Source organism: Equus asinus, chromosome 28, assembly GCF_041296235.1.
Source record: "Equus asinus isolate D_3611 breed Donkey chromosome 28, EquAss-T2T_v2, whole genome shotgun sequence".
In the NCBI taxonomy this organism is placed as follows: domain Eukaryota; kingdom Metazoa; phylum Chordata; class Mammalia; order Perissodactyla; family Equidae; genus Equus; species Equus asinus.
This window is the reverse complement of record NC_091817.1, coordinates 46,989,394-47,003,438: the sequence shown is the minus strand read 5'-3', so window position 1 is coordinate 47,003,438 and position 14,045 is coordinate 46,989,394. Positions and strand designations below refer to the sequence as shown.

The 14,045-nt window shown below is 51.6% G+C and overlaps 1 protein-coding gene across 5 annotated transcripts in view; it reads right to left on the bottom strand.

Moving 5' to 3' along the window:
- The window catches only part of KIAA0513 (KIAA0513 ortholog), a 55,883-nt gene that overhangs the window by 22,381 nt on the left and 19,457 nt on the right, over positions 1–14,045 (bottom strand). For 2 of the 5 annotated variants that reach the window (XM_070500341.1, XM_070500344.1), the window contains exon 2: positions 11,526–12,626. The exons of 2 other annotated variants lie outside the window; for them this stretch is intronic. The gene's annotated coding sequence lies outside the window, so the exon portion shown is untranslated. The remainder of the gene's footprint in view (positions 1–11,525; positions 12,627–14,045) is intronic. One more of the 5 variants, XM_070500342.1, reaches the window with a different exon arrangement.

The following is a 14,045-nucleotide window of genomic DNA, read 5'->3' as shown; positions in this document are numbered from 1 at the left end:
ACAAAGCTGGCCTTGGTTCAGAAAAGAGAAGGGGGAACCTCAGCTCTAAAGATCTTTCTGGGCCGGAAGAGCACCAGGGGCTCTGGGAGCTCAGGCGGCAGCACACCACGGCTCAGAGAGCTCGAGGTACGGAGCGCTGGCCGGGCACAAGCCATGTCCCGAGCCGTGGCCTCTGCTCTCTGGGCTGTGTCCCCATCTGAGACATCCAGGTCAGGTTAGATCTCTAAGGTCCTTCTGACAACCACGTTCTCAGACTCTCCAGAGAAGAGAAAGTCACACCTATGATAACACGCCTGATCTTAAAAATGGAAAATCACACACCAGTAAAAGGTTTGCAGTCACTGAGATAGGAAAATTGAGCCAATCCTATCTCTATTATAAATTCACCCAAATCCAACAGAAAAATCTATATTCTAATAGACATACAGACTACTCGAATAGGCAAGGTGCACAGGAGGAAATACCATTATTAAATGCTTAGACAACTCTTCAACACATACTATAACCACACACATGGAAAGGCAAATTAAAAGTTAGGTACCATCTTATACTACTAAATCAGCCAAAATGTAAAAATTATAATCCAAATGCTGATAAGTTACAATGAACCTAACATTCTCCAACAATCCTGGCAGTGGCGATAAGTAAGTAGCGATAAGACTCTAGAAAGCAATTTCTATAATTCCCATTTTTCTTTCCTCTGATCCAGGAATTCACATGCCTGCAATTTACCCTAAGAAAAACAATTCAAAACACTCAAACACAGTTATGTGGAGAAAAATGCTGACTACAACAGTATTTCTAAATGTGATAAACTGGGGGGAAAAAATCTAAATATCGTAAAATGGCAAAAAATTCTAACAATTTGATGCCATAGTAATCAGTGTATATGATGAACTGGAAACCAATTAGAACATCAGTGAATGACGTTCACTTTATAGTTAAATAAATGAAATACTCTACAGTCAACGAATATTTACTGAATCCTACTGCATGCCATCCTCTGTTCTGGGCACTGGGGATACTGAAGTGAGTGAATTTTAATTTTACTATAATTATAATGATGTACACACATGAAAAAGGACTGGAAAGGAAGAAAGAAGCGTATCACAGTGATGGCAATTTCTCCTTCTTATTTTGTTCTTTATCCTAACACTGCAGTTTGCGATAAATAAGAGTTCAGAGGGAAAAGGAGACAAGTCACATGTCATGAAACATCGCCAGCGGTCTCTTCACCGGAGCAGAACGGCCGCAGCATGAGGTGCAGATCAGGCCGAACCACTGTGGCTATTTTGGGTCCAGCCTGAGGGCCCTCGGAGGCTGTGAGAAGCTCTCCCAGCGCCTCCCTAGCTCGGAAATTCTGGGAGTCATGAGTCATCCTATCCCAGAAGCCTCCTCCATGGGCTCAGGAAGGGGGGGCCGAGTGACAGGGACAGGCACAAAGTGAGAGGCCTAGTGCAGTAGGGGAGGAAGCAGAAGGGGCAGGAGGGCCCGGTCTGGGGCCCGGGCCTGTGCAGAGCAGCATGCTGTGACCCATGCCAGCGCCCCCTCAGCCCAGGGATCCCATCCCTCTGGAGAGAAGGCAGGGGCGCCAAGCCCGGTCATGAAGCTAAGACGCCAGGGTGGAGCGGCGTCTGTGGTAAGGGCCTCGGAAGCAATCCCACCCTTTTCCTCCAGGAAGCAAGCAATCCTGGCCTCGGTGTAGGCCAAGGTGCCGGTTGGCCAGAACAAGCAGGATCGCCCACCTCACGTGACTGCCCGGGTTCTACCAGCTGGGGGACACAGGGAAGTGGGCCCAGCGGGGACCGACCGCACTGTCCCCACTCAGGGCCAGCCAGGTGCTGTCACTCAGGATGGCGGGCCCAGCGGGACCAGATCTAAAGAGCTTCCCAAAGAACGCTGACATCTTCTGCATGAAACCTTCCAATTCCTCAACACTGGCAACTAATTGAAATCGACCGCAAAACCCTCGTGGGCCACAGAAAACACACCTACGGATTGCACCCCAATGCCCTGCTCTGTTCTCCACACAAGGAGGCTCCCCGCAGACTCCGAGACTCGGGGCTTTAAATCGAGAGCGCAGATACTAAAAGGGCTTTTCCGCAGACTTGGAGCAGAACGAACCTTGCCACAACTGCACTTTCACAATTCACCTCCTAGGCCCTACGGCAGAAGCTTCCACCGGCCAACTCAGGCTGAAATTCTAGGTCACCCTATCACTTCTGATGGCCTTGACCACCCATTCATTTCCACAAATGTTTACTGAGCAGCTACTATGCATAAAACCATACGGAGCATCTGGGGAGGTGTGTGTGTGTGGGGGTGTGTGCTGGAGGGTGAGGCGAGGGTATGAGACAGTTAATAAAATCAAAACCCAAACACCTTTGGCGGCACTGAGTGCTACAGGGTGACGTCCCTGAGTGCTGGGAGGGGGCTTCTGCGGACTGGGGTCAGGGAGGCGGACGTCTGAGCTGAGACGGAAGGAGGGTCTTCTGAGCAGAGGACAGTGGTCTGGGCAGAAGGAACAGCCCGCACAGAGGCCCGAGGCAGCGATGGCTTTGGAACGTTCAGGAACCGGGAAGGCTAGTGAGGCGGAGACGGCTGCTCATGGGGAAGAGGTGGGCCAGGCGGGCCGGGCCACACCTCCCAGGAGGGTTTGTCGTCACAGTGGGAGCCTGGATTGTGTTCTAAAGCCGAGGGGGCGGATGGAGCCTGAGCACAGGCAGCGTATGGAGAACAGGACACAGGCAAGGGGGCCAGCGGAGGCGGGCTGTGGTGCTCACATTCTGGGGGGGGGGTTTCCTGACTTCCTGCCGCCAGCTGCTCCCCCACCCCACTTCCCCCCACCCTACTTCCCCCCACCCTTTTCCCGCCACGGTGCCCGGCTGCAGAAGGAACTCGGAAGGAGATTGCCTCCCTTCCGCGGCTGCTCAGCCGCATCCCCACCCGGCTTTGCTCAAACTCTGATTTCCCCAACGCTCAGGGCCACCAGAATTAGGATTCTCTAGCAGGTCGGCCTTGAGCAACCGGATGAGGTTCCCTGGGGGAGAATCCGGAACTTTCTGTAACTCTGCCCCTTGCCATCGACCTCAGGTGGCTCCCGTTTGGGGCCCCCAAGAACCATTGAACATGCTGTTCCTCCCACAAAAAGAAGAGACCTCGAAACCTCGCTGGAGCAGCGCACACAGCACATGCTGGCTCCCCGTGACATCCATCCATCGAGCTTGGCTTACACTCGCCACATTGCTAAACCGAGGCTGGGAGAGGCCAGGCGGGGCACCGCTCACAGCCAAGAAGTGATGGAGCACAGAACCCAACACAGGTCGCCTGCAAAGCCCGTGCCCTTGCTCACTATGTTGCCCCACAGTGACCTGTCTGATGCTCTCCCGGGACACACGTCCAGAAGGTCTGCTCATTAAGGCTGAGAGCGTACTGCCAGAGTACCCTCTCCAAAGTCTGCAATGGGGCCCTGCACATGGGTGGGTTTCACATGTGCACCTTCCTTCCAAATCTAAGGCCAAAACACCGCCCACCCCAAATCCCTAAGTCAGATCCCCTCACTCTCGGTTTCAGGAAGAGCAGGTCCATGCTGCAGACGAGGACACGGGGACCCAGCCGTGCCTCTGGGGGGCCAGGACTCCCCTCCCCGCAGCTTCTGACTAAGGCATCTGGTTTGAGGACTCTGCCTGATGACTCTCCAAAGAAAACCCAGCCCCCTTCCTTGAGTTCCAGCTCCACCCAGACTCAGACTGGGAAAACCATCTAAATCTGTGCTACTTTCCTATTTTTGAAAGCATGAGTTTGAATTTTTGATTTCCCTAATCGTCTGGGTCAAAGGTCCCTCACAGACCTCTCTATTTTGAGCCTTCTCCAACCACAACTTGAACGTCAGCTGCTGGGGCCTCATGTGAAGCAGTGAGCAAAGCTCCCGTACGTCCACCTTGCTTGGCCTACAGGTGGCGGAGGCCAGCGAGGACGATGGGGCTGAACTGCACACACACAGCGATGCACTGCGGGCGACCACCCTAAAGCCTCCAGTTCATGACGCTGTGAGCACCAGCTGACCCCGAGCGAAGGTGCTGCCCAAGCGGAGAGGTCTTAGGCAGGAAGCAGAGCGTTAGGAACTCCCCCATGGTCATCGGACTCATGTTAACACAGACTTAACCCCCAGAGGGCGGTTCACTGCCTGCACGGGGCGCCCTGCTTCATTCGCGCAGCCTTCTTTGACCAGCACAGCCGCGGCTCAACTGAACGCCCTCTGTGGCTTTGCAGTAAAGCTCATTCAGAAAACACGCCCCAAGAAGCCAAGACAAGTCTTTCTGTCTCTGCGGTTGTGGCCACAAGTGTCCTGAAGTGCCTGACTCTGCAGGACCAGTGACAGAGGGAAGGGTCAGAGTGACCGCTAAGGAGGCCAACGACCCTTAGCCTGTCCAGGAATGGGCCCAGGGCTCAGGCAGGCACAGACTTCGGGTCTGATGGCATTGTCTCAGCTGGACCATCCTAAAGACCCCCAGAACCTACGAATATGTCACCTTACTGGCAAAGGGACTTTGCAGACGTGATCAAGTGCAGGGCCTTGAGACGGGGAGATGATTGTGGGTGACCCGGGTGGGCCCAACATGATCATAAGAGTCCTTGTAAGAGGGAGGCGGGATGATGCTACGATGCTGGCTTTGAAGGTGGAGGATGAGGCCACGAGCCAAGGAATGTGCGTGGTCTCCAGAAGCTGGAAGACGCAAGGGAGTAAAATTCTCCTCCGGGGGCTCCAGAAGGAACCAGCCCTGCTGACACCCTGGCATCAGCCCCGTGAGGCTGATTTTGGACTTCTGCTCCCGAGACTGTAAGACAGTAAACATGTGTTGTTTTAAGCCACTGAGTTTGTGGCGATTTGAAGCAGCAGCCACGGGAACCGAATACTGACAACTAGGATGTTAGGACATAAATACTCAAGTTGTTTGGATAATCGGGGATTGTTCTGGCTAGGGGTGCCAGAAAAAATGACAGACACTACGGTGCCATGAAAGCTTGGGATCCTCTGGCCTAGAAAGGAGGCCCCAGTGGAGGGGGGATGGGGGATCCCATGCCCAATACATCACATCCCTTCTCTGACACAGGAGCTTCGAGCCCGATGCAGGACTTCCCGTCCATTCCTGTTACATGGACTCTCCCCAGCACTCGGTTGAGCTCGTGGAGGTCATTTAGTTGTCATTTCCCTTTACTATAAACGTGTCGTTGGAGCAAGGTCTGGAAACAGAAGGGCGAAACCCCTTGATCCCACCATACCGACAACATCTCCTCTCCATTTGTGTGTGTGCCCTTCTAGTCTGTGTCAATAGGCAAACACTTTTTTACCATTTCAACACGGAGAGAAACCTGAATGCCTCTTTTGCACTCAGCTAGCATCCACCCTCTTGTGACATCCACAGACATGCAGGTGACCCTGCTGAATAGACCCTCCCGTACCCCCCCCCAGTCCCCTGAAGAGCGTTTTGCTCCAAACTGACTGACAGAGGTCGACAGGTGCCTGGAGGGGCTGCAGGAATGGAGGAGACAGGCCTGGCTCAGCTCTCTGCCCCGGGGCTGTGCTGACCCACGTGCTCTATCAGCTATTAGGTTACTGCTATCTGTCCGTGCCCAGCTCCTCAGAGACACAGTAACTCATGGTCTCACTGACACAGCTGGCGGGGAGGAGAGAGAGAAGCGGGGACCTTTGACACGTGGCTAAATGCAGCCGCCCTGTAAGGACAGAGACTGCCGTGGATGCAACGGACGGAGTGTACACCGGCTGGGTTCCGTGACCCTCCTCACCTCCCCTGCGCACCCTCCCTGGCAGCCTCAGAATAACAGGGTGGGGGACCTAATCCCCCCCACGCCCCCAGCTGGGCACAAATAATCAGCCTCACAGCCCAGCAGCTCTTCCTGTGGCAACATCTGCACTTGTTCAGCACACTCAGTGCTCCCCAGGAGCCCCTCCCCCTCCACAGTCACAAAGCAGGGAAGGACAAGGACCCAGTGGGCTGGCCTGTGCGGGCTGTGGTGAGGAAGCCCCCGGAGCCCAGCTGCACAGCCCAGCCCAGCCCCCCAGCGCCCCAGCCAGACCACAGGCACGAGCCGAAGCGCCTGACAACACGCTTCCTGACGCTCAGAACCTCTCCCACCACGAGACCACAGCGAGGACCTTCATCTGCCCTTGCCACGGGCTGCACAGCTCGACCCTAAAGCTCCTGACGAATAAATCCGCTCATCACTTTTTGGCTGGGTGATAAGTGACTTTGCCTCGGAACCAGGAAGAGGTTTTGGCTGTTTGGGGCTAAGAAGGCACACATGGAGCCAACTCGGTGCAGGCATTTGTCTGGGCAGAGCCCGCTACTACATGAAGATCAGATCCCCTTGGTGATACAGGGACGGAGTGTCACAAACCTGGGGACGTCAGAGTGAACACCCCCACGAGGGCGCCTCTCCTTCTCCCTCTCTCTAAACACCAGACGTCCCAAAGGGCTTCTGGCCAGCGCCAGATCACAGCCCACTCACGGCTGAACTCTCTGAGGAGTGCCTGCAGTGCTGACACTCTGATTCGGTCATCAGAACAGGGTCTGCGTGCCGCAGGTACCGGGGAGGGAGGACTGAGCTTCTGCTGTGGATGCTGCGGGGGCTGCTGCATCCCCTGGATATGGACAGCAGGAGCATCTCAGGAGGCTGCCGGGGCTACTCCTGTGGGGGTGAGAAGGACGGGGCAGCTCCACCCCACCCCTCTGCAGCCGTGTGCAGGCACACCTGGGTCCCACACAGGACGGCCTGCCTACTGGCCGTGGCTTGAAAGAGCCGACCTTGCATGAGGGAGCACGTCTGAGCCGGGCCGACGGGAGTCCTCTGAGTCCTGAGTGTCGGGGCTTCTCTCCAGCGGGCTGCATCTCCTTGTGGTCCAGGATCTGATCTCAGACCTGCGAGGAGCAGCCTCGTCTGTTTTCTTCCCTGCGGGTCCCCAGAGCTAGGTCAGCGCAGGCACACGGAGAATTGCTCTGTGAATGCGTGCTGCTGTTGAAAACTCGCAGGTCAGGGGTCGAAGGTGCTCCACCAGCCACAGGCTGCTTCCTCCACCCCTGCACTAGTCTGCAAAGCCAGCTGGCCCGCCTGCCCACCAGCCCATCCTGGTCACCGCCACACTCTTCCTCCCACTGGCCGAGGCGCTGCGAGAAGGGAGAAAGCAGCTGAAGGGCCGTCCGAAAAACACCCCACTGCCCACGTATTTCTAACTGAAAGGGGAGAAAGCGCTCGGGCCACCAGTTGACCTTTCGGTCAATAAAGTTCATAAGCTCTGCCCCTAAGCCACTCTGCTGGGCTGCACGAGAGGAGACCACACAATTCCTGACCTCAGTGGGCCTCCAACAGAAGCCAGGAGGCAAAGAAAACTCATTTAACAACTCAACGGAAACACCAACAAATCTGTTTTCTGTGTAAAGTGCTGTGCAGAAAGCACTATCCCACGAAGAGATTTCTAGGCCCAGTCTTTGCAAGTGCATTCCCAGTAGAGAGAAAAAGACAAGTACGTAAGTGATCATGCGATGGGTGGAGGGTGGCAGGGGACAGGGGCCTGGGGAGACGTTGGCTCGGAGGAGGTGAGGACTCAACCCACAGCAAGGAGGCTCCCAGGAAGACTGCCTGAGGGAGGCCTCAGAAGCTGGGCAGCGCCTGCCAGGGAGAGGGGAAGGGAGGCACCCTCGGAGAGCGACATTTCCACTGGGTGGGCTGTGAAACGGCGTGCGTCTCCCTTCGGTCTGTGGGACGTAATGAGCTACCACTGCAGTGTGGCCTCGGGAATATCTTCATCACCATCTTGTCCTCACCTGAACCAGGGACTTCCCAGGCATCCAAAAGATCTCTGATGGGCAGGGATCGAGAAGCAGCCTCCCAGGGCTGGGCTTTTCCAACTGGGCACTGATCAGGAGGGGCATGGGGGGAGATCTGGGGACGGGAAGAGCGTCTCTGGCATTCAGGACCCACGTGCAGGATCCTGGATCCCAACCACGGGCCCTCATGCCATCCATCGCAACACAACCCCCAGCTCCCCCGAGCGGGGACACATCTGGCATGCGGACAGGTGAAGCCGGATGGCTGTAGCTCCTACGAGAGTCTGGGCTAGAAACGGATTTGGGGACCGTGAACCAGAAGCTCACGTGAAGCGCAGAACCACTCAAAGGGCAGAGAAGGGCTAAGCCACAGGGCTGGTGTGAGACCAGACAGGTGCGGGAAGGGGGCAGCAGCAGGTGTGGGGAGAAGAGAAGGAGACACTGATGTCAGAAGAGCGGGCGCAGGGTGGCCCCAAAGCCCCGTGCAAGGCATCGGCTTAGGGGTTGATGGGGTGAGAGCCCACGCTGGTTAAGAAGCCTGGAAGTGAGCACATGGCTGGGGCAGTGATGCATTGCTACTCATGGCCTTCACAGGGGAGGTCTCTGAAATCAGATCCCTCGCCTTGGAGGAAGCAGATAAGGTGTGGGAGGTGAGAGAAGGGCGAACGCAGACCTCATTTCAAAGGGGAAGATGCGGCCTCTCTGAAACAGACTGCGCGAGACACCCATGTCGGGGAACCTGTGGAGGCTCTGTGAGCTCTGAGCACGGGCAGCGGTGAGGACCGGCAGCGGTGAGGACCGAGGTCAGAATCTGATGCAGACCAAGCTCTGGGGCGTGTGTTCATTTCTTACAGACTCAGAGATCAAGGGACTACCATGGAAGCAGTGTGCTGGGTTTTAGCAAGTACTTGACAAATCATTACAGCTTTGAGGACAAGATAGGAAAATGGCCTGAACCTTATATTAGGTAGATTTATAAATACTTTATTTCATTATCCTAAAATGTACTTTTTTGGGTTTTTTTTGCATTTTAAGGTCTGATCTGAAATCAAATGTGTCTTATCATTTCTCCCAGCCAGGCCCATCATTGATACAGCTGTCACTGTCGGGAGACAAGACAGATCCTCTTTTTTTTCTTTAAGCAATTAAAAAATAAATTCAGGGGTTGGCCCCGTGGCTGAGCAGTTAAGTTCGTGCACTCCGCTTTGGCGGCCCAGGGATTCTCTGGTTCGAATCCTGGGTGCGGACATGGCACCGCTCATCAGGCCATGCTGAGGCGGTGTCCCACATGCCACAACTAGAAGGACCCACAACTAAAATACAACTATGTACTGAGGGGCCTCGGGGAGAAAAAGGAAAAATGAAACCTTTAAAAATAAATACATAAATTCAAAAAGTGCATAAACCATCAGGATATCACGCAGTCAATTCCCACAAAGTGAATGCTCCCATGTAACCACCGCCCACCTCAGGGAGGAGAACATGACCAGCGCCCCTACACCCCTCCCCGGCCTCCCCTTCTTCCCTAAAGGGAAACGGCCTGAGCCTCTGTAACGAGCATGTTGACGGCAGATAGGAGGATGTTTCACAGAAACCCACGGTCTTGGAGGCTCTGAAACCAGTGCAGAAGAACAGGCCTCTGAATGTGAAGAAGTTCTAGAAGGACTTAGCCAGTTTATTGTGCTTATACTTTCCTCTGTATTACGGACAAAAGTGATGCTCGGCAATCACCTACATCTAAGTAATTTCAAAGGAGTTCTTTCAATAAGGACAGAATAAAAATTCGAAGTCATAAGAAAGCATTGTGTGACAGCTTAAACGGCAGTGTTTAATCTTTCTTCACAGTGAATAAAATAATGATGAATCTCACAACTGATGAGGTCTTAAATTCGATGAAATATGGTGGTTGAGCCGCCTTGCCCAGAGCCAACTGGGAAAGATGTCTATGGCTAATGGGCAGAGGACTCCAGGCCAGGCTCCATCCTACACCTGCATTAACTACTCAGCTGTGAAAGCAAATGACACATCGATGGAGAATGTGGGGGACATAAAGCCAGAGGGATAGTTAACTCAGAGAATGACACCATCAGGACCCAGAAAGATTTTGGCAGACTTCGCTCATGGGTTGACTCTAAAAGACACCTCTTTAAACCCACAATCAGCTATCAGCTCACACCTGTTGGGATGGCTATTAAGAAAAAGACAAGCACTAACAAGTGTTGGCGAGGATGTGGAGAAAAGGGGACCCTTGTGCACTGTTGGTGGGAATGCAAATTAGTGCAGCCACTACGGGAAACAGTACGGAGGGTCCTCAAAACGTTAAAAATAGAACTAACATACGATCCAGCAATTCCACTTCTGGGTATTTATCCAAAGGAAATGAAATTACCATCTTGAAGAGAGATATGCACCCCCATATTCATTGCAGCATTATTTACAACACCCGAGACATGGAAACAACCTAAGTGTCTAATGACAAAGGAATAAAGAAAATGTGGTGTGTCTCTCTTTATATATAGACACACACACAATGGAATATTATTTGGCCATAAAAAAGAAGGAAATTCTGCCATTTGTGACATGAACGAAACTTTGAGGGCACTATGCTAAGTGAAAGAAGTCAAAAGAAAGACAAATATTGTATGACCTCACTTATATGTGGAATCTAAAAAAACTGAACTCATAGAAACAGAGATTAAATTTGTGATTGCCAGAGGCAAAGGGTAGTGGGTGGGGGAAATGGGTGAAGGTGGCGATAAGGTACAAACTTCCAGTCACAAGATGAATGAGTCCTGGGAGCGTAACGTGCAGGATGGTGACGATAGTTAACCATACTGTATTGTGTATTTCAAAGTTGTTAAGAGAGTAGATCTTAAAAGTTCTTGTCACAAGAAAAAAAAAGTATGTCACTATGTGAGGTGATGGGTGTTAACTACACTTAGTGTGGCCATCATTTCACAATACACACATTTATCAACTCATTATGTGGCACACCTGGAATGTATACAACGTTCTATGTCAAAATCTCATACAACTGGAAAAAGCAAGAAGTAAAAGACACCTCTTGACAGGAAATTCATTCATTCACTGGGCGTTTGCTGAGGGCCTTCCACCTGTCAGGAATGATGTGGGAGCAAAGAGGAGATGACAACACGGTTTCTGCCCTGGAGTAACTCATAAATTGCTAATGGGGGAGTCTGACCTTTTGACCCAAAGTCACACAAGTCCAACACTGAGACGCAGTCCCTCAGTTGACGGCAGGCATGTTATGAGTCATTGTGTCCGACAGGAACAACAACAGAAAACTCTAAACCGACCTTCAGCTGCATTGACAAAACTACACGATCCAAAACAGAGGTGACGGCTTCACTCAACTCTGCTCACTGGTCAGGCCGCTCCTAGAACATTACGTCCACTCCCACACCTTGAAAGGAACGGTCAGCTCTCTTACGGCAGCCATACCGAGTAAACACGGCCACCAGCCCACACGCATTGTTCTTAGTGAGGCCCAAAGCAACCCATTAGGGATCCATCGTTTTGGAAAAATAATCAACTTGCAAAGGCGTTTTAATTGAATAAATACTTGTAAGACATTTTTAAAAAGGAAAGGAAAAAGGGAGACAGCTATTGAGAATCTGGAAAGCATCCAAAAAAATAAAAATGGAAACAGAAGCCCACCTGATAATTATGTCACATGAGCAACGGCGAGCGAGTCGAGGACATTTACCGTGGGGGTTAGTGAGTTGGGAGACGGGACAGCGGTCTTCAAGGCTGTGAGGAGTGGCCACGTGACCGAGGGGTCAGCGTGTTCTGTGCTGCTCCACAGGGAAGAGCCGAGCGCAGGTGGAGTCCCAGCAAGGCAGCGGCCCCCCACACACGGTCCCTCCAGAGTCTCCTCTGCAGGGAAGCCAGAAGCGGAAGGTGGACGTGAGCCTGTGGGCGGGTCACCAGCAGGAGAGGCCGTTGGACCTGTAGGGTTTCACGCCATTCCCATTCTGAGATAACATCCTGTGACACTCCGTGCAGGTTTTTCTCCACTGCGGCTGTGAGAATGGCAATATCTGAAGATAACTCCTATTTTATGACCTCCAGGAAGAAGGAAACGCTAGGCTACAACGTTCACAGTTCACAGGGGAGAGAGATAAGGGACCAGGTGCTGGCTCCTTAATGCAGCGCGAGACTAACTCAGGGTAAGTTCTCCATGAAGCCTTCCTAAGGAACTGCGACTTCGCTGGGTCAGCTTCAGAACCACGCTGCCAGCTGGCTGCTCAGCGCTGGGCATGGAGCCACGGAGGAGACAGGGTCCTCGCCTCACGGAGCACGCAGTCTCGAGATTCCACCTCCCTTGATTCAGCAACCGTGCGGAAGGCTCCAGAACAAATCCCAATTCACCATGTTGCCAGAAAACAGACGGGTCCAGGAGGTCAATAAGCCCCACGTGGACGAGGGGGGAAGGAAAAGGAATGCTAAAATTACAGATCAATGCTCCCCAGAGTCTAAGTCTGAAATTTCTTCCTTTTTCAAAAGTTGTCCTAAATCCCAATGCAAAAGTCACCTCACATAAGCATTTGGGTATGCATTTTGCACCTTCCTCATGTTTAATTCATTGCAGATTAATTCCTCAGTGAACTGGTGAGCCCTCTTGTTTAAGGCGACAAGGAGGAATTTGGTGACAGGTGTTTTCCATTAATTTTCACTAGTAACTGAGTTGGTTCCACTCTAACCAAATGTTAGAATTTACTGTAGGGCACGTCTCCCCCTGCGAGAGCAGCTGCACTTCTGCAATAAAAGAAGGACACAGCTGAAAATTCAGGGACAGCTGGATTCAATTTGGATATAGACTGACTTGGCCTTCCATCCTTTTGGGTAATTTGGCAAAATAAATGCATATTGCCCCAACCCCTGGGATGCAGACAGCCACACTTTAATTACTGGATTGGGAGAGGCTCCTTAAAAAATTTGGGGCTTGGGCCTTTTCCAAAGAACCCCAAGGAGCTTAGGGACGGAAAGGAACAAACGTCCATTCTCTTTGGGCTTGGTGATTTGCTGCCGTTGGCCCAATGAAGGGCTGAAGCAAAGAGCTGTGCACGCTGGACATCTGGGTGTCTGCAGGAGAGGAGGCTCTGGGCAAATCTTCCTGGACACAGGGGCCACCTGGCAGGCTGCGGTCAGCGCTCTGCTTAAAAGCCACTAGCATCCTTCACCACTTAGCCATGACATCAGCATCCTGGCTGGTGGTCAAGGCATTCTGCAATCTGGAGCTGGTCAGTGCTGCCCACACGGCTCTCCAGTGGCCACAGCTCTCCAATGGGGACGCTGCCACTATTCAAACGCAGACTCACATAAGCATTTGGTGGCTGGTTTCTTCAAGATGGAAGTTCTGCTTTAATCAGGCTAGCCTCATCTCTCTCTCTCTCTCTCTCCTGCACACACATACACACACACACACACACTCCATGTCTTTGCTAATGCTTTCTTCATTTCCTTATATACGCTACCCACCTCCTTCTGGTTAAATCTCTTGGCACATCCAAAACCTGCTCTTCAACATGAAGAAATCTGAAAATTGTTATTGTGTTATGCTTGTGTTTTCTCTAAGGCATCTGAGGTCTTCTGAAATGCTCCCTAATGTTGAAACACGTTTAACAATATTTTGAGAGTCTATTTATTTAACTTATCCCAAGGAAACAACCTAAAACATGCCAAAAAACCTATACGTAGCATTATTTGTAACAGCAAAAAAGTCAAGATAACCTAAACGTTCAACCATAAGAAAATTATGTAAATTCTGTAACATTAATTCTGACACTTCATTGAACTATTACAGAGAGCAATAATTACAACACAGCACCACAAAAATGCTCGTGTGAAATGAAAATGAAATGAAAAATGAAAAACCAAGATGTCAAATTATACTCTCGCAGTTTACAACAATGTAAAAACAATATAGAACAATACCACAGCTATCCTGTCTGCCCTACAGTGTTGCTATAAGGATCAAATGAGATAACAAAGAAAAAAAAAATCAAATGGCTAAAGCGTCACACAAATTTTAAATGATATTAATATTAGGCATGCGAAAAATGTTCAGTGTATGAATCAAGAGGCCAACGGAAACCTGAAAGCCCATATCAGAGGTTCTGGAAAAACGGACCACCTCCAAGTCCTCTTTACAGCGTTCAGACGGTCTTCGTTTTC